This window comes from Excalfactoria chinensis, chromosome Z, assembly GCF_039878825.1.
Source record: "Excalfactoria chinensis isolate bCotChi1 chromosome Z, bCotChi1.hap2, whole genome shotgun sequence".
In the NCBI taxonomy this organism is placed as follows: Eukaryota; Metazoa; Chordata; class Aves; order Galliformes; family Phasianidae; genus Excalfactoria; species Excalfactoria chinensis.
The window spans coordinates 70,131,766-70,155,795 of record NC_092857.1 but is presented as its reverse complement, the minus strand read 5'-3'; positions in this window follow the sequence as shown (position 1 = coordinate 70,155,795).

Genomic DNA, 24,030 nt, shown 5'->3' with positions numbered 1-24,030 from the left:
GTGAGTTGTAAGCGCGGTGCTTCTGGTAGCTGCAGTAAGCAGGGCCCATCAACATACTCTCTTCACCGGGCAGTGTGGAGCAGACCCTCACCTCCAGAAGCCCACGATTGGTTCAGTCATTAATTTGACCCGCAAGTTCTCCATGTGATCATGGCTGTTCTTAGTCCTTAGCAGTCAGCTTCTTCATATAGAGGGCAAATCCCACGCCCTCCTGAATTCCACAGTAAAAATCACGTCTGCTTTGTGTCAGGCTTTTGTTTTCTTTTTTTTAATTATTACTATTCTTTTCCCATTTAGTACGTAGGAAAGCTACTTTCTGAGCCAGGAGAAGAAGAAGTGCAACAGGCAACAATCTTCCTTGCACTACGCAGTTTGCATGAGTAGCCAAGTGCTCCTGAGGTCATGTGTGCTGCAGAGCTGACCTTGGTGGCAGGGGCCGTGTCTTCATTTTCTACCTGCCCCGTGGGAACATAAGAAGACTATTCAGAGCAGGAGCTGCAGAGCAGGATGAACGGCATGAGAAGGTAAGGCTGGGAACCAAGGAGGCAGCTTTTATGTCGGGCAGCAGTGATGCAGGGGGCTCCACAGCAGGAAGCTGGCTCATCCAAACGCTTGCTGAGTGTTTGGAAGCCCAAACCCTTATGGTCTCTAAGCTGAAGGCAGCCCAGAGGCAGCATGTCCTTGATCTGATCGTGGTGTGCCTGAGTGAAGGAGTGATCCAAGCTGGATGCAGAAGAGTCATCTTAATTTCTCTGATATTTGACGTCAGATGACACCTCTTGGGTGTTGGTTTCTTAAACTTTGGATCTAGGAGGCGGCCTCTCCCTTTGCTTAAGGTTGCAGTCATTGCTGGTGTGGGATCATTTGTCCCACAGCTGGTGAGCAAAGCTGTTGCTCTCCTGAGCGTGCTGCACGTGGAGACAGAGCTTTGGACCCCCTTGCTAAAGACCACCCTGTGAGAGCCTGTCAGAAGCACTGCTGCGGTGTGCACGTGAGCTGGGCTCAGCTTAGGCTGAGCAGAACTAAGAGGTGAGCTGGGTTTGGTGCTGGGTGGTTGCTGGGAGGTGTCTCAGCAGAAAAGCCAGGCTGGGGTGGGCACGCTGTGTCAGTCCTCATCCCAGCTGGCAGTGAGAGTTGGAGGAAGGTGATGGGTGCTGCCTGCTCTCGCTGCTGCACCGAGTTTGTGGCACAGCAGCACAGTGGTGAGTGAGCTGGGAGGGGGACGGACTGCTGCTGTGCATGGCTAGGCCAGAGCTGGAGGTTTGTCCAACACGTGCATCATGCTGGTGCAGCCATTGCAGCTGCAGCAGGAGTGGAAGACAAAGAGGTTTTCTTCGTGAGAGCAACACCAATGATTTGATTCAAATGTATAACTGCTATGAAGATGGTGAGGAACAGATCCACCTGAAAGACATGCTTGATCACATCAGGAATGAGCATGTGATCAAATAGAGCCAGCGTGGCTTTCCCAGGGGAAGGCCATGCCTAACCAGTCTGGCGGCCTTCTACGATGGAGTGGCGGTATTTGTGGACAAAAGGAAGGAAACAGATGTCATTGACCTGGACTTGAGCAAGATCTTTGACATGGCCCTCCACCACATCCTTCTCTCTAAATTGGAGGGACGTGGATTTGACAGGTGGACCACCTGGTGGAGAAGGTATTGGTTGAAAGGCCACAGACAGAGGGTGGTGATTCATGGTTCTGTGTCCAGGTGGAGGCCGATAACAAGTGGTGTCATCCAGGAGTCTGTCTTGGGACCAGTGCTTTTTTACATCGTTATCAGGGACACCAATGATGCAATCGAGTGCACCCTCTGCTGTTTGCTGAGGGTGCGTCTGACACAGCGGAAGGAAGGGATGCCATTCAGAGGGACCTCGCCCGAGAGGTTGGCCTAGGTGAATCTAATGAGGTTCAGCACAGCAAAGTGCAAGGTTTTGCACTTGGGCTGGAGGAATCCCAGGCATTCCTACAGACTGGGAGGAGCGGTCCTTAAGAGAAGCCCCGCAGAGAAGGACCTGGGGGTCCTGGTGGATGAAGAAGAGAACGTGAGCCATCAGCGTGCTCTTGCAGCTCAGAGAGCAAATGGTACCCTGGGCTGCATCAGAAGAGGGGATGGCCAGCAGGGACAGGGAGGTGATTGATCTTCATGATCCTTGAGGTCCCCTCCAACCCGGGCCGTTCTATGGTTCTGTGATTACACTCGCTGTCCGAAATAATGGCAGCTGTGCAGAAGCTGGATATATGTGGGGACAGCTCTTGTAAGCAGCTGATTTTAAGACCTTGCCCTAGTCGAGAGTCTAAATTGCGTGTCAGAAGAAAGCTGGGAAAGTGGTTATTGCTCATTATTTTTCATTTGCTGATTCTTTCTTTAGGGTTCCTTTTCAAAAGGAGATTTTGGTGATGGAAGCAGCTGAAGAAGGAACAAAACCAGCTCTTGCCAGGAGTGCTTGAAGTCCCTGTGGAGAGAAGCAAAGAACCTGGGCTTTCTTTGGGATGCTCCCCACCATGTCTCAGGAAGGAGACAGCTGCTGTTCCAATTTCTGCTCTGTGTGTGGAAAGGTACGCCTGGGTTTCTTCTGCTTGTTTTCTCTTTCTTTTTCTCTCTTTTAAGGAGAAGGGGTGGAGCAAGGGGAGACCCACTGGTCATTTGTTACCTCAAGAACAGGATGGATTCTGCATTCACCGTGAAAAACCTGGGCTAGTAGCACGGGCGTGTTTCAGGCTGGACTCTTCTTTTCCTGCTCAGTTTCCTTTTGGCTACAGGGAGACAGCTGTCGAAAGGTGTGTTTTCAAAGCCACTCTAGAAAACCGTGTTTCACTGTTGCAGGTGGTTCAGTGTGCTCTTGCAGTGTAGATGCGTTTGCTGTAGAATCTTAGTGTTTTCTGTTCCTAGGGGAGGACTGGGAGGAGGTAGTGAGAAGAGAATTCAATGCCTTGGGTGTATCTTAGTGAGAAATGTTGGCATGAGGTGCTGAAAGTCTTCAGCTGTAAAAGGACAGTGAGGCTCAGACTCCTTAACCTGCTGGAGCAGGGCGGAAGCAAGGAGTGGGCACTGCCCTCCCAAGTGCAGGCTGCACTTGGTTATGGTCTGCCAGGTCTCTGCTGCCCTGTGTTTCTTCTGAGAAGTTTGTTGGAGCTGCTTGGAGTAGTGAAGGGTGGGGAAGAAGTGCTGTTCAAGAGCTAAGGCTCTGCATGATAATTCTGGATGGATTGAACCACGGTGTCTGAAGACATAGCTTCCATCAGAATGATCCCAGCATTGTGCAAGTGTCTCAGCTGAACCCCCTGAGCAGGTGTCTGAGAGCACCCGCCTCCTCCAGCTGAGCCATAGGCAAGCTAACTGTGCCCAGGAATTACAGCTTATGCAGACTGAATATGCTTCCAAGTGTTTTCCTTAGTGATAAACAATGTCCCAGCACTCTGATATTCCATCTCCGGCACAATCTGGAGCATCTCTGCAAACCATGGGTGCCCCTTCCCACCCCCGTTTCTTCCTTTCTCTCTTTAGAATCAGTGTGGTGCAGTTCCCTGCGTTTGTGAGCAGCAGCCAGCAGGCCGCAAGAGATCCAGTTGCACCTTTAGCAGACAGAGGGATGTGATGGGGACAGACTGTCCTTACCGCCATGCAGAAGTGAGTTTTTCCCGTCCTCTATTAAGAAGTAGGAAAGAATAGAGTTTGAATGTTACTTCTGAGCAGGTGCTGTGCTGTAGGGGATGTCAGGTAACCATTTACTTGGGGGTGCGGGAAGGAGCAGTGCAAAGTGATGTATTAGTTTGTGTTTTGGCTGTTGAAGTGCAGTTCCATTTTGGGGAGCAAAAAGATGGGCTAATGTGGAAAACAGAAGGGAGAAGGCTAGTACCTGGACAGTGGGCTGAGCTTTGGTGACTGCAGCCATTTGCAGGAGAAGTTTTGCTGTTTTGCACAGTGGAGTTCAGAATGGGAGCTGATGATGAATGGGAGCTGCTGGAGAAACAGACTTCCATGGACAAGTTCCAGTGCCTCAATGACTTTCTTGTAGCGAGGCAGCAGTGATGCTGGAGGGCACGTGGTGAGTGCGTGGACAGGGTGGCACAAACGAGTGCGTGTGCTGAGGAGTTGGGCTGCACACAGGTGCAGACAAAGGGATGTTTGTGGTAGGTGTAGGCACGTCCGTGTTCCCAGGGATGGTTTGCACACGTCTGTGAATGCAAAGGAGGGCAGAAGATGCGGTGCGTGCATGAGGGTGTGCAAAGCAGGCAGGGTGGCACACAGGTGTGCGTGTGCACGTGGATAGGGGAAGGCTGGGGTTACAGGTTGACCTGTGCTGAGGTGAGTGGGGGCTCACGGTGTTGCTCAGTGGTAGATTTGTTCACACTGAGTGCTACCAGGAAACTCGCGCACCCTTTTTGTTTCAGCTGTGCCAGTGCTGTGATCCCTTGCTGCTGGGCTGGGGTGTTGGAGGGATGGTGTGCGTGCCGAGCTCCCATCTCTCTTGCAGGAATCAGGCGCAGAGCAAAAGGGATGTTTGGGCCTGGTGACCGCAGGAAGGCTGGCTGTTTTGGATGGTGGCAGCTGATGGAAACAGGTGTTGTTGTGACCATTCAGCATTTAACAGAAGTCAGGGGTTTTGCAGGAAGAATGACTTGGTTCTCGAATGGCTTCAAACGTGCACACCGAGTACGTCTGTCGTGCCGTGCCATCTCTGTTTCTTTTGGATGCAAGCATTTCTACTACCATGTGTTGGGCCTGTTTGCTTGTAGAAGGAGGAATGTTAGGTACAGTTCTCACCTGGAACGTCAGTGTAATTTGAATCATGAGTGTTAGCGTAGTGAAGCGAAGGAGGGCCCCGGAAGCAAATTGGGTGCTGTGGAAGCACTGCGCGATGAGAAGGTGGGAGGTAACACCTACTGGCAGATGTGGAAACCACTTTGGGATTGAGGTGTGGAGGAAAGGAAGGGCGATGACGGAGCTGATGGCAAAGAGCTTCCTGGGGAGGCTAGGTGCTTGCTTGGGGATGGATCTGATCAACTCCTTGTGTGCAGGTGTCCAGACAGGGTGTGTGGAGCAATTTTCATCCCAGGGTCTGTCTGGTAGGACAGGGGCTTGGGCCAGGCCAGGGCAGTGTGCTTTGCTCTTGTTCTTAGTTCTTGTTTTTGCTCTGGAGGGCAGGTGGCAATCCTCAGGAGCCAAGGCCTGTGGTTGCGGTTTGCAGAGGAAGAGGTCCTGCAGGCCTTGTGTGACACCCATGGAGCTGCAGCGAGGCTGCATCGGTGTAAAACACGAGAAATCCACAAGAGATCTGAAGGTGGGTTGGGGGACTCGAGTTATGCCAGAGGGGTTGTGCGTGCTCCTTTACGTGTGCGTTGTCCGCCTACTGTATGGCGGGTGGGCTTGGAAAGCTGGTACCGTGTTTGTGTTGTTGGGAGAAGTGGATATCAACTCTTCTCTCTATTGAAAGATTTAAGAAAAGTGCCTCTGCTTGCTTCTTAGCGTATGAATCATGGAGTCGTAGAATCACCAGGGTTGGGAAAGACCTAAAAGATCATCCAGTCCAACCATTCTTCAATGACCAATAGCTCCCACTAAAGCACGTCCCTCAACACAACATCCAGTCGTTCCTTGAACGCCCCCAGGGTCGTTGACTCCACCACCTCCCTGGGCAGTCCATTCCAGTGCCTGGCCACCCTTTCTGAGAAGTCATGTTTCCAAATGTCCAGCCTGAATCTCCCCTGCCGCAGCTTGACACCATTCCCTCTGGTCCTATCAATAACAACACGAGAGAAGAGGCCGTCCCCCAGCTCACTACAACCTCCCTTCAGGAAGTTATATGGAGCAAGAAGGTCTCCCCTGAGCCATCTCTTCTCCAGGCTGAGCATTCCCAGCTCCTGCAGCCTCTCCTCATATGGCCCCATTGTGCTCCAGAGCCCTCACCAGCTTTGTTGCCCTTCTTTGAACACGTTCCAAAGCCTCAGTGTCTTTCTTGCAGTGAGGGGTCCAATCCTGGAAACAGAACTTGAGTTGCAGCCGCACCAGTGCCGAGTACAGGGGGACAGTCACTTCTCTGCTCCTGCTGGCAGCGCTGCTTCTGGTGCAAAACGTATGTAAGTGTCACATGTGTGGCATCCTTTTTGATAGAGTTCTGTGACGGGAGTCCAATGGATTTGAGACCTGACTTGAAGCCTGTGGGCATCATCCCAGAGTTGGGTGAGGATGAGGCATAGGAACAGGAACCTCTTTGGTCGTTATTAACTCCCACCTTTTTTGGTCAGGAATCTATGTGTGTGTTTGGTTTTTTTTACATAAAGAACAGACTCATTGTGCAGCTTGTGAATGAATTCCTTCACGCCTGCTGATTGGTGCTGTTCTCTAGATGGAGCTGCAATGGAAATGGACACTTGTGGTCCCCTGTCTGGCCCCCTCCCACGTGCTCAGATCAGCCAAGTTGTCAAGGCCTGGCTCTTGGTTGGTGAGTTGTGCCGAGGTCAGAGAGCTGGATTTTCTGGGCTTTGAGACACGTCTTCCAGTGGCACGCTGTGTTATTTCTGATGTGTTGACCTGTTGAGCTGCAGCCCCAAATGAGGATTCAAGTCCTACCACAGCAGGAATGGTTTGGATTGGAATAGGAATGCAGAAGGCTGGAGCCAGCAGGAGCAGGGAATCCATCATGCCCCTGTACTCGGCACTGGTGAGTCCTCACCTTGAGTTCTGTGTTCTGCTCTGGGCCCCTCACTGCAATGAAATCCTGAGATGTGTCCAGAGGAGACCAGTGAAGCTGTGAGGTGTCTAGAGCACAAGTCTTATGGGGAGCTTCTTAAGGAACTGGGATTATTTAGTCTGGATAAGAGGAGGCTCACGGAACACCTTATCATTCTCTGTGACTAACAGAAGAGAGGTTATGTGGAGGTGAGGGTTGTCCTGCTCTTCTCCCATGTAACTAGTGACAGGAGTGGAGGGAACGGCCTCAGGTTGTATGAGGGGAGATTCAGCTTGGATGTTAAGAAAACCATCTCCAAATGGGTGCTCAGACGCTGGACGCGTTTGCTGGCTGAGCGCTTTGTTGGGTGAGCATCACACTGCTGGAAAGCACGCAGCTGTTGTCTCTGCCAACAGCCCCACCATGGGAACTGGTGGCTTTTTCACGTTACCCTTGTGTTTCAAGTGCTATGTCCAGTTACTCGTGCTGTTTGAAAGCACCATCTAAGAGGCAGCCTTGATATCTCCAGCCCTGAGCTTTGTGCCACAAGAGCTCTCCCGCTTCTCGCTGTGATGTGAGACCGAATGGAAGGCCTTGCAGAAGTCTGGGTAGGTGATGTCAGTTGCTGTTGATTTCCCCACCCCGGCTGAGAAAAGCAGGGAATGGGACTGGGGGACATGCTGGCGGTGGGTTCCTGCCTCAGCAGAACTGAATGGCTGTTCTGATCCACGTATTTGAACCTGAGTGGATCTGACATTAACGAGTGAGGCGAGGGGCCTGTGGGAAGAAAATGTATGTGGCGCAATTTGTGGTGCAAGGTGTTGTAGGAGCTGCTGCTAACAGTGCCCAGAAGGCTTCCTTTGTGATGGGGAGAGGATTAACTAGGTTATTTTAATGAATCTATTTCCTTTCTGTTCATCTTTCCTACTACCTCTCATAAAACTGTCTGTGGATTCTCAAGTAGTATTTCTTGCTAAATAGAGTATGCGTGCACCCTGCGCTTTCGTCTGCGCAAAGGATCTTCTAATCATCTCTGTCTGTGTTTCTTTTAGACCCTGAGGTGGATCACAGACTTGGGTGAGTCTTCATTCAGGAGCAGGGACATGCAATGCTCATCTTGGGTGTCTGGCTGAGAAGAAGAGCAGCGAGGTAAGTTTCATAGGGTTGCGTGCCCACTTTATTTTATTTTTCATTCATGATCGTAGATGCGCAGAGGCGTTACCCAGACAAAGCAAGCATTTGTCGGCTGGACTTGCTAGAAATGACGTAGGCAGTGAAAATGGGTTTGAAGCATCCCTAAGAGCCCTGCAAAAGAGTGCTGAGAGTGAATCTGGCACCCTCCTTTGGAAACGACAGGTGTCTGCCAGCTCTTCAGCTGTGCCCAAACACCTCCCATTGCGCTGCCACACCAGGACATAATTCCAAGCCCAGCCTGAGTTCTGGAGTGTGTGGTGAATGTTGTTGAAATCAGATGTGACCCCGTGGTCTTGCCTCCCCCCCTTGTGGGGGGTCATGGTGGAGCAGGCTGGTGGCCGTTGGTGATGTCATAAGCGTCTGGACTGAGGGGAGGAGCGGTGCGTTCTGTGTTCCTTTGTGGGAGAGTTGGAGTTCGGAGTGGTTGGTTGGCTTGTTGTTCTTGTGCGTTTAGTGCCTTTGTTTGAGTACCATCGTGCGCAGCATCCTGTAGGTAAGCTGAGCCGGCGTGGGATGGACGGGTGTGCAGTGAGGTGTTGAGAAGTGCTGGCTGTCGGAGCTCCCAGCACCGCATTGCTTACTCTTGAGCATCAGACGTCATTTTCCCCCGGTAGACACGTTCCAAAGGGGGTGTCCGTAAAGGTGGCACCCGTCCCGTGCTTCTTCCGTTGTCTCCTTTGCTCAGTTGTGGAAGCATCGTCTAGTTGCTGGGCAGACAGGCATCACGTAGCCTGAGACTCAGCATGTCTTGCAGCATGTGGATGGGGATGGTTGGGCCGTGTGCATTATTCCATGGCTGGCTTAGCCCTGCTCATTAACCTGCTCTTTCTCTCTCCTCTCCCCACCCTCTGCCCACGTCCTCGGTGCAGCTTTTGCTCTCAGAAGATCTGAGCAAAGCGACAAGGAACTGCTGCAGATAGCTTGAGGTGATCTCTCTGCCGGGTAAGTGCCGTGTTTTGTCCCCCCGCATGGTTTTGCAGGCCGTGTGGCAGCGTGTTTAGTAACACAGCCTCATCCAGCTTAGATGTGACCCTGGTCACGGGTGGGATTTTCCACTGCCCTCCAGCTGCAGAAGTCTCTCCATACTGTGCTGTGTGACTAGATAAACAGAAGTGTGTTTCTGCTCTGTTCCAGGTTGTCACACCTGCTGGGATGGGCATCGCGTGCAGTGAGATCAGCAGTGAGCCTGAGGTGGCGGGCACGGAGGTACAGTGTGAAGCTCCGGCTGGTCTTTGTTCCCTGTGTTGAGCCAGCAGAGGGAGCCGCAGATGTGCTCTCCTGCCGGAAAGAATGGGCCAAAAAGGGCCTGGCCACCTGTCTGTGCCAGTGCCATTGCTGATGAGTCTGGGTAGAGAGAGATGCATCTTGGCATGGCCTGGCACTGCACGCCAGGAAGAGAAAGGACTGTCATGAGACGCGCAGCTCCTTCTGAAGTGCTCCTGATCAGGACGGAGCGCATTGCCTGCAGCTTTCTCTGCAGATGTGCTCCTCCCCTTGAAATCCTCCTGGTTTGTCCTCAGCTGCTGACCACGGCCTGTGCTCTGTTTTGCAGGCTGATGACATGCGGAAGCCGCAGCTGGTGCGTGCAGAGTCATCTGTTAACGTTCCAGCGATTGCGGCAGCCCATGTTATCAAGACCTACGTCGCCCAGGGGCCGGATGAGCTCTCCCTGGAGGTAAGCAGTTGCAGGCGTTCCTTGTTGTCAGGCACAGGAGAGTAGTCTAGGGTGTGAACGCCTCAGGAATCTTCTCAGAGCCCTTCAGAATGTCTCGTGAGGTGAAGCTTTGAAGGTTCGGTTCCAGCTTAGACTTGTGCTGGGCCGGGAGGAGTTCAGCCATCTCTCCAGTATGGTTGGATTGGGCATTTGAACCTTGTGATCAAGCAGATCACAAGCCCAGTATGGGAGCCTGGTCTCTGAGCAACAGCAGACACCACGGTGCGTGATGGGTGCAGATGTGTTCAGGAAGCCCTGCTAACTGATGCCCGTGGTTAAAGTGGAGCTCTTCCATAGCCTTTGGCAGAGAGCCTGCTGCTTTTAGACCTGTTTCCTGCTGCACAGCTGCACTGTGTGTGTTGTGTGACTCTTTTGCCTCCAAGTTCAGTTTTAGAAAGGAAAAAAGCCTTGGGGGCTGCACTGGTGCAATTGTTGTCAAGCTCTAGGATATTCTGCGGCGCAGAAGCAGGCAGTTGTTTGAGCTGTGCTTTCCTGCCAGCTGTGCTGAAGCTGGGATTGACGTTTCAATCTCTTGCAGGTGGGAGACATGGTGAGCATTGTCGCTATGCCACCAAAGGAGCTGAGCCCCTGGTGGAGAGGCAAGCGTGGCTTTCAGGTAGGCACCCGCTTCCAACTAGAGAGCGCAGCTTCAGTAGAGTCAGGAATCTCAGGTTGGAGCTGCTCTGCCTGCACAGGATGGCTTCTGGACGCAAACGGTTGCCCTGTGTTGCTGTCAGAGGACCTTCCGTTTGGCCCTGGGCACGGGCTAATGCCCTCCTGTCTTTTTGTTCTTGTTACAGGTTGGGTTTTTCCCTGGTGAGTGCGTGGAGCTCATCAGCGGAAAACTTCCCGAGTCCCTTGTCGATACATTGCCAAAGCCAGGTACACATGTTACATTTGACAATGCGGGTTAGTAAAATGGGGTCAGATCGTGGCTTTCAGGGGGTTCGTTAATGCTCGAGTTGAGCAAGCTTAGCAAGAGGACTGCATTAAGGTCCATGGGAACACGCAGAGATCTGTCCCAATCCCACTGTGTTTATTATTGGGCTTGGGGAAGTCACGGAATCCTCCTGGAATGGCTTGGGCTTGGAAGGAGCCTAAAGGATCATCCTCAGGCTCCAAGGCCCCTGCCTCAGTTTGGGTGGCCAGCCTGCGCATTTAGCAGGAGACGAGAGCAGGCTGTCCGGGGCCCCTTCCGACCTGGCCTCGGGCACTTGCAGGGATGGGCAAAATCCGTTCTTGCATGTCCTTGTTGGGAATGTTCTTCCCGTTGTTCCGTGCTCGGTCGAAGGCGTTACGCTCGGCCTCGTCCAACCGATCCAAGCCTGAAATGAACTGGATTCTTTGTTTTCTTTCTTTGCAGTGCCGAGGAAACGGGGCAAGCTCAGCACCCTCCTTCATTCCTTGGTGAAGGCCCGCCCCAAGAGATCGGAGCAGCCGGAGCCGGCGAAGGAAGGGGTGTTTGGGTGTGACCTGGGGGAGCACCTTCTCCGCTCTGGCCGTGATGGTAAGGAACAGCCCATTGCTGAGATCTTCCTCCATTGGGCATCTGAAGATGAAAGGGAATACTGGGTGGGATGGGAGAAGAGCACGGCCTGAAGCAGGACGTGAGGAAGAAGCTGAGCTAACCGCTGGCTCTTGTTCTGTAGTCCCCCAGGTCCTGCAGAGCTGCGCCGAGTTCATTGAGCAGCATGGCGTGGTGCAGGGGATCTACCGCCTGTCCGGCGTGGCGTCCAGGATCCAGCGCCTACGGTAAGAGTGCTGCGACTGACACAGCTGTCAGCAGGGGCACGTGCCATGCTGCGGGCGTTCAGAGGAACCCCTTCCTTTTCTTGACTGTATTCTGTGTGGCTTTGGACTTGCTTTCCTCTTTCTCAAAGCCCTCTGCCCAATCCTGTGTCCTTCTCTGCAGCCATGAGTTTGAGTTGGAGCAGGTTCCCGAGCTCAGCGTCCGAGACATTCACAGCGTGAGCTCCCTCTGCAAGATGTACTTCAGGGAGCTCCCGAACCCTCTGCTGACCGAGCAGCTGTATGCCAAGTTCTCGGTAAGCTCAGGGCAATGTCTTGGAAATGACACTCACCTCTCCCCTGGGCGTCCTGGCTGATGGTTGCAGCAGTGCCCCAGCTCCGAGGTCTTATTTCTGTTAGCCCCATGAGGCATGTCTTTGCCACATCCTGCCTCAGGCTGATGCCACTTTTGGTGGTGCCAGGAGGTGCTTATTTAAGCTATTCACGACGCTTGGAAGAATTCCCTTTCCTTTGCTATTCCCGCCTGGTGTCTGAATCCCTTCCTGCCTTTTTCCAGGACGCTGTTTGCGCTGCGACGGAGGAGGAGCGGCTGCTCAGCATGCAGGATGCCATCCAGCAGCTGCCCGCTCCTCACTACAGGTCAGTGCTGCGCTCGGTCTGCTGAGTTCAGCCCTGCTGCCTTTCAGAGGGCCATGATGCGATTCCAGGTGTTGCCTCACGCTGGCAGCATCATGCCTGTGCACGCTGAAGCGGCTGAAGGCTGCGTCGGGTCGGTTGATTGGGTCAGTTCCTTGGTACGGGGGCACGGTTGGTGCAGCCGATGGCTGCGGCTGTGCTGTGCTGGGGCTTGGTGCTGCAGTGTGGTGGCATTGGGAATGTTTTACCTACTTCATATTCAGGGACGGTAGCAATGACAACAACCGGCATGAAGTGAGGTTTGTTTTGTGCGCTGCAGCACGGCTTGCTTTTTGGTGCTGAACATCTGCCCCTCTTGTTTTCCAGGACGCTGGAATACCTTATGAGACACTTGGCGTCTCTGGCCGGGAACTGCTCCATCACCAACATGCATGCTCAGAACTTGGCGATAGTGTGGGCTCCAAACCTCTTAAGGTAAACTTCTTTTTCAGCACGATGCTTACTTCTGCTCTCCCCCAACCCCAGGGGCACAATTTCTAGACAACAGTTTCTAGTCACTTGTTTAGCTGGGACTGCTGTGTCCCTGATCATCCAGGAGAATTTCGTCAGTGGCATCGCTGATTGCCCACTGCGGAAGTCTCCAGAGCCCAACTTGTCAGTTTTTGGCTACAGAAATTCAGACTGGGGGAAATGATCTTGGGGAAATGACTTGTAAGATCTGCCTTTTCTTCAGATCCCAGCAGAGCCAGTCCGCCTGCGACAGCGGAGAAGCTGCGTGCAAGGAGCTGCAGACGCAGTCGGATGTTGTGGAGTTCCTCATCAGCCATACAGATGTCCTCTTCCCCTCCACATCCACGCCAGCCATGGGAGAGAGGGCAGGTGAGCGTCTTCCTCCATTAGCTTGATGTTGATCTGACACCTTGATCCAAGCCAGGCCTTCTCCAAGATCTTTGAAAATGCTTTTGCTGTTGAGGAGACTGCAGGCTTCTGGGCTTAGATTAGAATATGGTGCCCCGTTCCTGGATCCTGAGAGTGTCCAAACCCATAATTTACATGGAGAAAACCGTCACTGCTGTTCAGATGTTTTGAGCCCTTCTTCTTCCAGTGCCTCGGATTAGCAAGTCTGAGATAAATGCAGAACTGGGATGGCTGTGCGGCTGCTTTCTGATCCTCCCTCTTACCTGTGGTTTCCCCTTGCAGGGCACAGTTCTTTGGACGGGCCCAAGTCTGTGTGGGTGTCTCCTCCATCTGCAAAGCTGCTCACGCTGCAGGAAGCACAGGCTGAGAGGAGAGGCCAGAGCAGCTCTCCTGCTGCGACACGGAGCAGCAACACTGAGGTGGAGGAAGGCCCCGCAGCTGTAATGAGGAACTTCCACACGGTCATTGATTTTCCATCTGAAAGGTAAAGAGGACTTCCCTTTCCAGCCGCTATCATCATTGGTCGGGTGGGTTTGCCAGGAACGGGCAACTGTCAGCAAGGGCTCAGAGCAGCTCTTCCCTCACCCTGCACCACGACTGACAGCATGCTCTGTTTTCTCTCTCCAGACCAAGCTGTCGCAGCAAGAGGACGGAGTCACCAGCTGGCAGTTGGCGTTCCTGTTTCTGTCTGGGCAAACCATCCCCTGCAGCCAAACGCCAACTGCAGCTGAGTGCCAGGGATCCCTCAGAAGAAGAAGTCGTGGTCCTGGCAGGTAAGGGTGCAAATCCAGCTTTCAAAACACTGCTTGTCAGCAGCACAGGTAGGATTCATGCTTTCAGTGGGCTTGTACCTCCTTCTGGCATTCGAGCCCGTGCCTGACATCTTTGGTTCACCCCTGTCTTTCCCAAATGAGTCTCTTGTCAACACAAGAGCTGGACCTGCACGAGGATCACTGTCAAGACAGTGACACTGTTGCTAGAAGCCTATTTGCTTCTGCCCACCACCACTACATAGCCAGATGTCAAGAACCTCTTTCATGATTCATCTTGCGAACGTTTGACACTAACCGCTGTCCATCTACTCCTTCCTAGGTGACCCGAGCCCTCGTCTGCCCCGAAGACGCAGGGCATGGGACGACAGCGCATCCTGTGCTTCCATCAATGAAGAGCTGTTAGGAAGCACAGGGTGCTGCATTTCAGTGGAGAGCCTTCCATATGGCACCATCAATGCAGACAAGAACATCATCGTCGTTGAAGCCCTCGTTCATCCCATCCCTCCGGAAGCTGCTGACCTGAGCCTGCCAGACACCACAGGCACCAGCGTGGATTGGGACCCAGTGCAGGGGTCCCAGGACAGCCCAGCCCAAGCACAGCCCGAGTGCCCCGACAGCAGCACCACCATGCAGGCTCAGGTCAGCAACACCGAGGAGAAGCCGAGCCTCTTGGAGGGGGACGTAGAATCAGACCGCCAGTCCCAGCCTCCAAGCAACAGCACGAGCTGTGAGCCGCTCTCATGATGATAAGGGAGGATGAATCCCACCTTTCCTTCAGACCTCACACCCCCTCCTTTCTCCGATTGAATAAAGGCCCGCTCGTGCTCAATCAACGCCTTGACTGCATTCCGAGTCTTCATTCGCAGAGACTGGGATGAGTGCAAGAAACAGCAAGGCAGCTCAGCTTGCACCGCTCTGGCTGTGGGGTGCGTGCAGGGACACTGTAACCATACAGGGAAAGGCTTCCACTGCTTCCTAAAGCTGTAGTCCAGCCCTGCTACTGCTCTGTGGCACAAAGCCCTGAGGGGTGTTACTTATTGTTAGCCCAAGGGAAGTCAGCTTCATGCACTGCGTTTTGTTGTTGCCGGGTGAGAGGGGGATGCACCTTGGTGAGGAGATGAGCAGTGCTGGATCTGCCTCTAAGAAGATGTCCTAAGGAGGATGTGAACACTGCTGGCACTTCCTCATTGCACGTGCTTGGAGGATCTTCAGTTCATGCACATTTCAGGATGTCTGTCAACAGCTACGAGGAAATTCTCAAGTCCTGGGAATTGCATTGAACAGTTGGAACGGGTAAGTGTCATCTTTGTACAGAAACAGCACGCCTAACAGTCTGTCTCACCACTCCAGAGTTAATCTGAGAATAGATTGACAGCTCTTGTCAGTTCTCTGAGTCAGGTTTCATTTGTATAAACTTGAACTTTTGAAACCAGTTGGAAATTGATGGTGCCGATGACCTCTTCCTCTAATTAAAGCATTACACACAGTGTATGCTAGGTGCTCTGCTTTACCTGTAGTGTTACATTAGAGAAGAATTCACCCTCAACTTTAAGCATCTGTATTTTGAACTGTGGGTGGTTTTGCAAAGGTAAAACTCGGGCGGCATCTTCTTACTGGTGAAAGAGCTGCAATAAAAGACATGGACAAAGTTACTTTAGGGGTAAGCCAAAACGCATTTCAATATGATCGTATCTTCTGTTGGAGTTGCGGAGTTCTCAAGAACACGGGGGCAGGGAGATGGTACATAGGAATGCAGCCTACTGGTCCCATTGCCTTTTGGAAGAGGCTGTAGAACTGGAAAGAGCTGAACAGAGCACCACAAACCTTGTTCCTCGTTGTTCAGAGGGCAATATTCTCTGGCTGTAAAGTGGAGGAAGTTCAACATCATGACAGCAACTTTCACAAAATGCCAATGAAAATGCTGAATGTTTTTCTGTTCAGTTTTCACAGATCTGCGTTCCAGAATTTCTATGGAGTGATGTCAGTCTTTGCTGAGTTGATGTTGAATTGTGCACTGTGCCATGTGTGCTTTTTATGTTCCACAGCAGTCAGATGTGGTACCTGGTATGGCACAGTAGTTAGCGATTCCATAGCTTGCTTTCATGGTCTCTTAAGGACGACTTGCCTCATGCTAAAACAGAAACTGATGCCACGAAGAACTGAAGTCATCCACATGTTTGCCCACTGTATCATGTAAGAGAGACACCAAAGAAATATTTATAGCCTTAGAGGTAAGAAATAGTTTCTGCCACACTTCGGTTTACTGTTTTGATCTTTAGCAGTAGACAATAATATAAAAATAAAGCTGAGATGATTCTGACAGATCTCAGTGGAGACCGGGTTCAAGATTCACTGGTTTGAAAATTAAGTAGGAAATGTGACATGTTCTCTCTTTGTAGAAGCCATTAATCAGCACTCACGGTAAGAGAACTGGTTTTAATTCCTAACCTGTTTCAGTGTTTTGAAGTAGCATCTGCGAGGTCTGTGGGACACCAGAGCCCCCGAATGTTGTCACCTTCTGAGTGATCTGTGCCACCCACAGCACGAATGCAATGCTTCAGTGACACAGTTTGAGGCCAGGGTCAGATTTCTTAGCTGGTGTGGTCTGCCACAGTGACGAGCCAGGGCGTAACTGGAGCACTTGTGCATACTGCTCTGATTGAGCACGGGGAATGGGAGAGAGTCCTGTCGGTGCTGCTCCGTGCTTTCTGTGCTGCCGTTGTTACTGATCTTTCTCTGATACTTTCTACATGCATTTTCAGATCACCTTATCTTACAGGGCAGCTCTCTGATTCCACTGTTTCTAAGGACCGCCTTTCGGAAGAGGAAGCTCGAGTCTGTTTTCGACAGGTTGTTTCAGCAATTGCTTCTGTTCGCAGTCAGGGTTATGCCCACAGAGACCTCAAACCAGTAAGCCTGAACTGTAGTCAGTCTTTCATAAATAACCATTAACGTGTTTTTATGTTTCTGCCGGGGGAGAGAGAAAGTTACCCTGCTGTTGTGGTTTAACCAGGCAGGTGGCTCAGCATCACACAGTCCTCCACTCCATTCCAGTGGACTGCAGGAGAGAACTGAAGGGGGGAAAAGTAACACAAAGTGAGATGGAATTATTTACTGAGATAGAGAACAGGGAAATAGTTATGATGAATGCAAAAGCAATTGCTCGCCACCTACCAATCCGTGTCCAGTTAGCCTCCTGGTAGTGGAAGAGATTCACATGAAGTTCTACCCCCTTCAAAACTCTTTCCACAAGCTGTCGTATGGTATGGAACATCCCTTTGGCCGGTTTCAGTCAGCTGTCCTAATTCTGTTCCTTCTCACTTCCTTGGGCACTCAGCTGAGATTGACTTTGGCTCTGCACAACGCTGCCTGGCAGCAACTTCAAGCATCACCGCGCTGTCTACATTGCTTTTCTAGAATGAAAGCATTCGTACTATCAGACACTGAAGAAAATTCAGTCCCAGCTGAAACTCAGACATCCTTCATCATCTTGTGCTTAGAATTCTTTCACTGCAGGAAACGTTAGATACTTATTGCTATTTGGTACTACGTTCTGGAGCTGAGCTGGATTTTGTATCTTCCTCTGGAAGAGGAGTACAACATTATGCTCCTCATGGGACACAGATCTGATATGAGTGTTGGTTTCCCATTTTTGTTACGCTCTTTGCTGCAGTTTGTATCTAGAGAACAGCCCTTGTGGTGTCAGTCTGTTGTGTAAACTGCTCTAGTTTCGTGCCTCAAGGAAGAGTGATCCTTTAAACAAATGGTGGCCATACAGAGGGTGTGGGGTGAGATGCATTCCTCTGGCCCCATCCAGTGGATTTTCTGTCACTGAAGACTTGAAGCACAGGTTAGGTACTGGAAGGCTTGAATCTTTCCTCACAAGTAGGTTAGAGCTTTGCATTTTTTAAGCTGCCGGTATCTCTCAGTAAAGCAAATCATTACAGCACGAGCATTTTCCTAGGCATCTTATGAAATCCCTCTATCTAAAGAACCTTTCCCCTCTGAAAAAGAAAGCACTGTCTATCCCTCTTAGAAGAAACTGGCTTCCAGCTGAGAGGCTGATGGATTTATAGGCTTGGACGGTAACTTGGTGTGGAGGGGACTTGTAGAGATCTGTGCCTGAACCTGCTGCTCTGGGAATCGTCAGACCAAGTTTCTCAAGAGCTTTTCCCACTCTCATCATCGCTTTCTCCCAGGGATGAGGCTGCATGTTCTCTCTGGGGAATACGTTCAGTGCTTGAAAAGCTTTTTCCTTCTATCTAGTCTGCTGTTCTGGTGTATGGCTGTTTCCTGTCACTATCCCATCGTGACCTGCTGGCCACAGCCTCAGTCAATCTTCATACGCGCCCCCTCTGCCCCCCGTAGGCATTGAGAAGCTGCCACGAGGTTCCTCTGAACAAACATCTTTCTCCCCAGCTTCTCTTCACTCTTCTTTTCTTCCCCAGCTTCAGCCCCCTGCACAGGCTGCAGGTCATCCACAGCATCTGTTTCAGGTTGTTATCCTTCCTGGCCAAAACTAGATACAGTGTTGTAGATGCGGTCCAATGAGTGTTGAAGCAGGAATGACTTGTCCTGGTCTGGTTGTGCTGCTTTTTAATGCAGCTGATGACACTGTTGTACTTCTTTTCTGTCAGAGCGCACTGCTGGCTTGCATTCAGCCTGTGCTCTATCACCACTTGTCCTCCTAGTCCCCAGGTCCTTTGCAACAGATACAAGCTGGTATTTCCCACCTGGGCTATTGGAAGATGGGTAGTTGCTAGCAGTCAGTGAAGATCTCTGAGACGGCGAGAGCGAGCGAGCTTTTAGTAGACTGGGAACCACTGTCCACGGCAAGAAATAACAGAAGAGAAAATGTCTTTCCTTGGGCACTTGGGTGAAAATCATTCCTGACTGCTTTCCCATCCACCGGGAAAATCTGCTGACTGATAATTAGGAGCTGATAGACTTTGGACTCTGTGCAAAGCCAAAGGGAAGAGCGTCTGTTAAATAAAACATAACGTGCCCCCAAGTAATGCATGTTTGACCGCCATATGCAACAGGGACTTGTCCAAGCAAACACCCTAAAATCAAGCTGTTTCTGTGGCTGGCATGTACTTGCATCTTGTTTGGAATGGCCTGAACTGTGTGAGAGTGGTTAACAGATTGCTCAGAAGCACAGTTAGATCATTTTCTCTACCTAGACTCCCTATTTTCCTTGTAGGTACATCACCTGTCTTATGCAAGGGTCTGTATTCGGAGTATGGGGTTGGTGTGCCTCAGGAACCTTCTAAGGAACTGTAGGTAGGCTGAGATTGTGGATAGAATAAAATGACTTTTGCAGGTGACATACGGATCCTATGATTGCATATGCTTGAACTGAATTGCTTCTTGATCTTCAATCTGATTTCCAGAAGCCTTTATTAACATGGAAATGGGTGCTGGTAAGAAAGAATGGGAAGGCTGCCTTACTGATTCAAAGAGAATTACGTACCCTCAAATAATTTTTCCTGGCCAAAGTTGGAGCCTCCCACAGGTAATCAAGGCCAACAGGCTGTTGTTGCACAACCAACAGGCACGATCCAGATGATCAGCTGAGGAAAATAATGCAACATGCCAAGGGCACTGGATAAGTGAGCAGCTTGAGATCTGCACATTTACGTGATACTCGCAGTCTTAGACAATACTTGCTTAGTGAGGTCACACTGAATGAAAGCAAAATGTAAGATGAATGAAAATATACACAGGAGAAGAAGCCTCTGATGCTTCTGAAGTGTTATTCCCCGAAGACGTCAACTCTGTTAAAGCCAATGTTTCTCTCCATTCTTTGTGTTATTCCAGGGAGGCCTTGATTACCGCCTGAGCACATGCTGTGGAAGCCCGGCTTCTTCAGCACCAGAGCTAATCCAGGGCAAAGTGGATACTGGCTCAGAGGTATGTAGACCGGTGTTTGTTTTACCCTCTTTCCCTCCCCTCTGCACGGAGCATTTAAACGCAGTGGAGCTCAGGTAGGCTCTCTTGGTTTCCCTTCTGAATTCTGCTAGGCTGCATTGCTTGGTAGCTCTCAGAAGCTGTCAGTGGCCGCAGACTAGGAAAGTGCAATTGGTCTCAGTTCACACAGCTGGCTGGTTTGTCTCTGGCTGATCCTGAACTGTCTCAAGCGACTGCTTTGGGGCTCTACAAAACAGCAGCTTCAGAGATTTGCACTGTGAGGCGTGTGAACCTTGTTGTGCCTATACATCAGTAGAACAGCAGCAGAGCCTTACAGGTGACTGTGCTGACGGCTCTCGTAGCCAGTAACACACAACTGTGCTAAATCCCTTGTGATGGCTTTGATTTCATTTTTGCCAGTGAAATCCTGGTCAAAGGAACTGCAGCAGTGTGATGAGCTAAGATGAAGATACTGGTTTTAGTAGCGCTCTAAGTTGAGTGGAAGAGCAATTGAATGAGGGTTATGTGCTTTCTCTGGGACTGTAAGGTTTTTTTTGCTGAGGGAAAGAGCCAGCTTTTCATGGGCCATGTGTGGGCTTTGGCAAGGACAGACAATGCAGTCTGTCAGTAAGCCATTTTGGGTGCTTCAGGTTTGTAAGCTTGTCTTTTTGTTTTTCAGGCGGATATTTGGAGCATGGGTGTCCTGCTGTATGCTCTGCTGTGGGGGTTTTTCCTTTGGATGATGACAATACGATGGCACTCTACAGGAGGATAACATTGGGTATCAGTGGTGCTAGAATACACTGAGAAGGGAAATAGCTGAGCTTGACAAGAGGCCTTGCTGTTCGGATGGCAGAACATGCTGAGCTGTGGGTAGAAAGGCCTGTCTGTGCACTGAAACTTGGTCCATTTGTGAGCAGGACTTTGCCCATCTCTGCAGGGCAGCATAAAACTCTTTGTGTTCATCCTTATGCCAAGAAGCAGAATGCGGCACATGGCAGATGATCCAACTGCTTCAGGTGTTCGTTTCCTTAGAGTTGTGAATAGTTTTGGACTGAGAGTTTGCAAGCAGAATGGAGCTCTTAGAGCTGTCAGAGATCATTTCTGCACTGTTCAGCTCTACCTGCCTAACATACACAGGATCTCAGAGCTGCATTGCTTGAATTGGTGGAACTTGTGTAAGTGAACGGGGATGAGCAAGTTTTAGAACTTAGTCAGACTGCAGTAAAAATGTGGATAATCTCACGGGTATTAAGATACAGGCTTGCTATTTCTGCACCGAATTTGCTTTTATTTTACGTGGCTGTGATCTGAAGGTTGCTTGAAACGCAGGCACCTGGGCACTGTTGTGTCACTGAATTTCACACATTATAGACCCTGAAATGTCCTGGAATCTAAAACTCTGACTTGTTTTAAGCCTGCTGCTTGAATCTAATCAGGGTCATCGTGTCTGTGTGCAGTGTTTCTTTCCCTGTGATGCTCCACATCATTTCATTTTGGGAATACTGAAGGAAATCGACTATGTGCCATAACTGTGGTCAGAACAAAGTATGTCTGGTGTGATCTCATGCATTTTGTAGCTCTTGTGAGCAGTTTGCCTTCCAGCATTGCCCTCAGCCAAGCACATCTTCATTTCACCATTGTATTTATTCAAGTGATTCTTAAGGCTGATTTCTCATGTCTCTGTTCCTACGTTTGGAAAGTAAAGAGACGTCAGTATCACCCAAATAGTTGTTCAAGGTTCATTCTAAATCCTCTTTTATTTTAGTTGTTTTATTTTCATTAAACTGTTTTATTGCAGAGAGGAAGATACGCTGTTCCCAAATGGCTTTCACCTCGCAGTACCCTGCTAGTTCACCAGCTGCTACAGGAAAAAGAGCCGCTTCTATTCAGATGGATCTACAAGATGCTGTTGCAGGAGCTCAAAACACTGGTGGAGTACCTGGAAATTATTCAGTGTTTAAACAAGTTAAATTGTTCCATGCCATGAAGAAAAGGTGAGCGTTGCCTTGTGCTGAAAATTCTCAAATAAAAACATGGTACCAGTTACAGGTAATAGAAATAATGACTATTTTAGTAATTAAACAGTCTTCAAGCAGCTTGCGCTTGGATGTTCTTAATTGTGCTGTAGAACTAAAACCGATCTGTAAACCAAAGATGTCTCATAAAGAAAGCTGAACATACTCAGTATGCATTTGAGCTATATCTAGGCAGTCTCATAAACACAAAATGCTCGTGGAACGTTTGCTGTAACCACAGGTTCTGTAACTGCTCTTCCCAGCTCAGGTGTTTGACCTTCCTTTTGGTGATGAAATACTGCTGGTCTCTATTTGTGCTTCTAGGCACCTCGAAGCTCTTAGGAATAGAAGAATTGTCTCCGGTTCTTTTCAATGCTGTAAGTAACAGCTCGAGTGTTTCTGCCCACTAGGTGGACCCAAAGAAGCGGACTGCAGTTAAACAACTGTTAAGTCACCCTTGTCTCGTGCAAGGTCCTTCTGATGCTGTTCACTGGTTCAGTAAGTGCACGCGTGGGGAGATTGTTGCTGCAGATACTGGGAAGTTGTCGTGTATTTGCAGGCAATGGCTGCCGTTGGTCACTGGGTGGCGCTGTGTCTCTGCAGAACTTCTGCTCTAGTAAAACGTCTCATCTGCTGACAGGTTTTGTACTTGAATTCAGAGCTCAGAACCTGTTGCCACAGAGGGACTAGTTGCTGAAGTTGGATGGCTCTTTCTGTTTGCTCCTTGTAATAGGTAGCCATAACACTAACTGTTTAAAAAAGCATCTGAAATCATGGCTAATTACTGACTGCTGCATAGCAGAACACTATCACGGTGAGATTGGGCTGTGAGATGACTTGAAAGCTGCTTCCTCAGTATAGGTCTTCTTCTTGCAGCTGGGACGCCTCCATGAAGACTGTGCAACAGAGCTTTCTGTGCTTCACAACAGGAGAAGAGAGAGTCTATCAGCATTAACATACATCAGAGGTAATAAACGTTCACAGTTATTCTTTTTTTCTCCTTTCATTGTGTTTTCTCAGCCATTCTATGTTATTTATATGGTCTGTTCTACCATGCTAAAATCCTTATGGATCTCTGGAAGTCCAGGCAGACTCAAAACAGAAACTTATGGAGAAACAACAGATGTCACATGCTGGCTTAACTCACATTAGTGAAATGTTTCGCGAAGAGGTGGAAAATATCAACACGTGGCTCAGACAGCCAAGCAAGTTCGGGGAATTACAGTTCACAAATGCTTAAAGAAATAAATTCATTCCTGTAACTTTTGGTAATAAATGAGGAAAGCTGAACTGAGTGCTTCCGGAGATGCTGTACAAGTGTTAACAATGGCATTCCAAGCTGTAGAAGAGATTTAAAACATGATGGGTACACTGGCTTTACCCTGAATCTGAAAATTGTCTCTTGGAACTGTCTTTCTATTAAAGAGAAAGTGGTAGAATTTGAAGGATTGCTAAGATTTCCGTATAACTTTAGTAAGAATAGACATAAAATATAATAATAATAATATAATATAATATAATAATAATATAATATAATATAAAAATGTAAGTTTTATCTAGGAGAGATCATTTGTGGAGTCACTGTTACTTCTTTTTAGGTACAGGGAATAAAGAGAACAATCTACCTACAAGGGGAAAAAGTGCTTCTGTTCAAGTCTGTGATATTTTCACAGTCTTAATTCAGAGGACTTCTCATGCCTTGTAAGTAATTCAAGCCTATTATACTACACTGAGTCTGTCAAGCATTGTACCCACGGTTCTCATAGTAGTCAAAATATCCAATCCAAATCCACCTTCTTCCGGTTTAAAGCCATTTCCCCTCATTCTGTTGCTACCTGCCCCATCCCTCTCAGCCTGTCCACATAGTAGAGGTGCTTTCAGCCCTCTCTGATCACCTTCATGGCCCTCCTCTAGACCTGCTTGAGCAACTCCAAGTCCTCCTTGTGTTGAGGGCTCCAGAACTGCATGCAGTACTCCAGATGGGGTTTCAATGAGTGTGGAGGGGCAGCACCACCTCCCTCGACCTGCTGGTCATGCTTCTACGCTTTAAGGCTTATGCTGTAAGGTCCTATATGCTTTAAGGTTTAGATTAGCTCTAAATGTTTGGGTACCTTACTTGTTCTGTTTGGCTTAGCAAGGAAGGTCTTCTTCTGAAGCATCCTCAGTCTTCGTCTGGGCAGCATCCTTAGAAATTACATGGACGTTACGTGAGTGGGTGCTCCAAGGGGGGAAGAACTCACCTTTCTGATCTGTTTCCTTTTAGGACGCAGTCCTGGAGAGGATTTGCTTTACTTGTTTCCTGGAGACCTGGATTCTCAGATGGCTTTGACTGCAGCAATTTCTGATGTTCAAACTCTATTTTTCAGGTTTTGTTAACTTACTGCTATGCATTTTGTTTGCCTTTCACAAATGGAACTTTGCAAAATAAAGCACGGGTACTCAA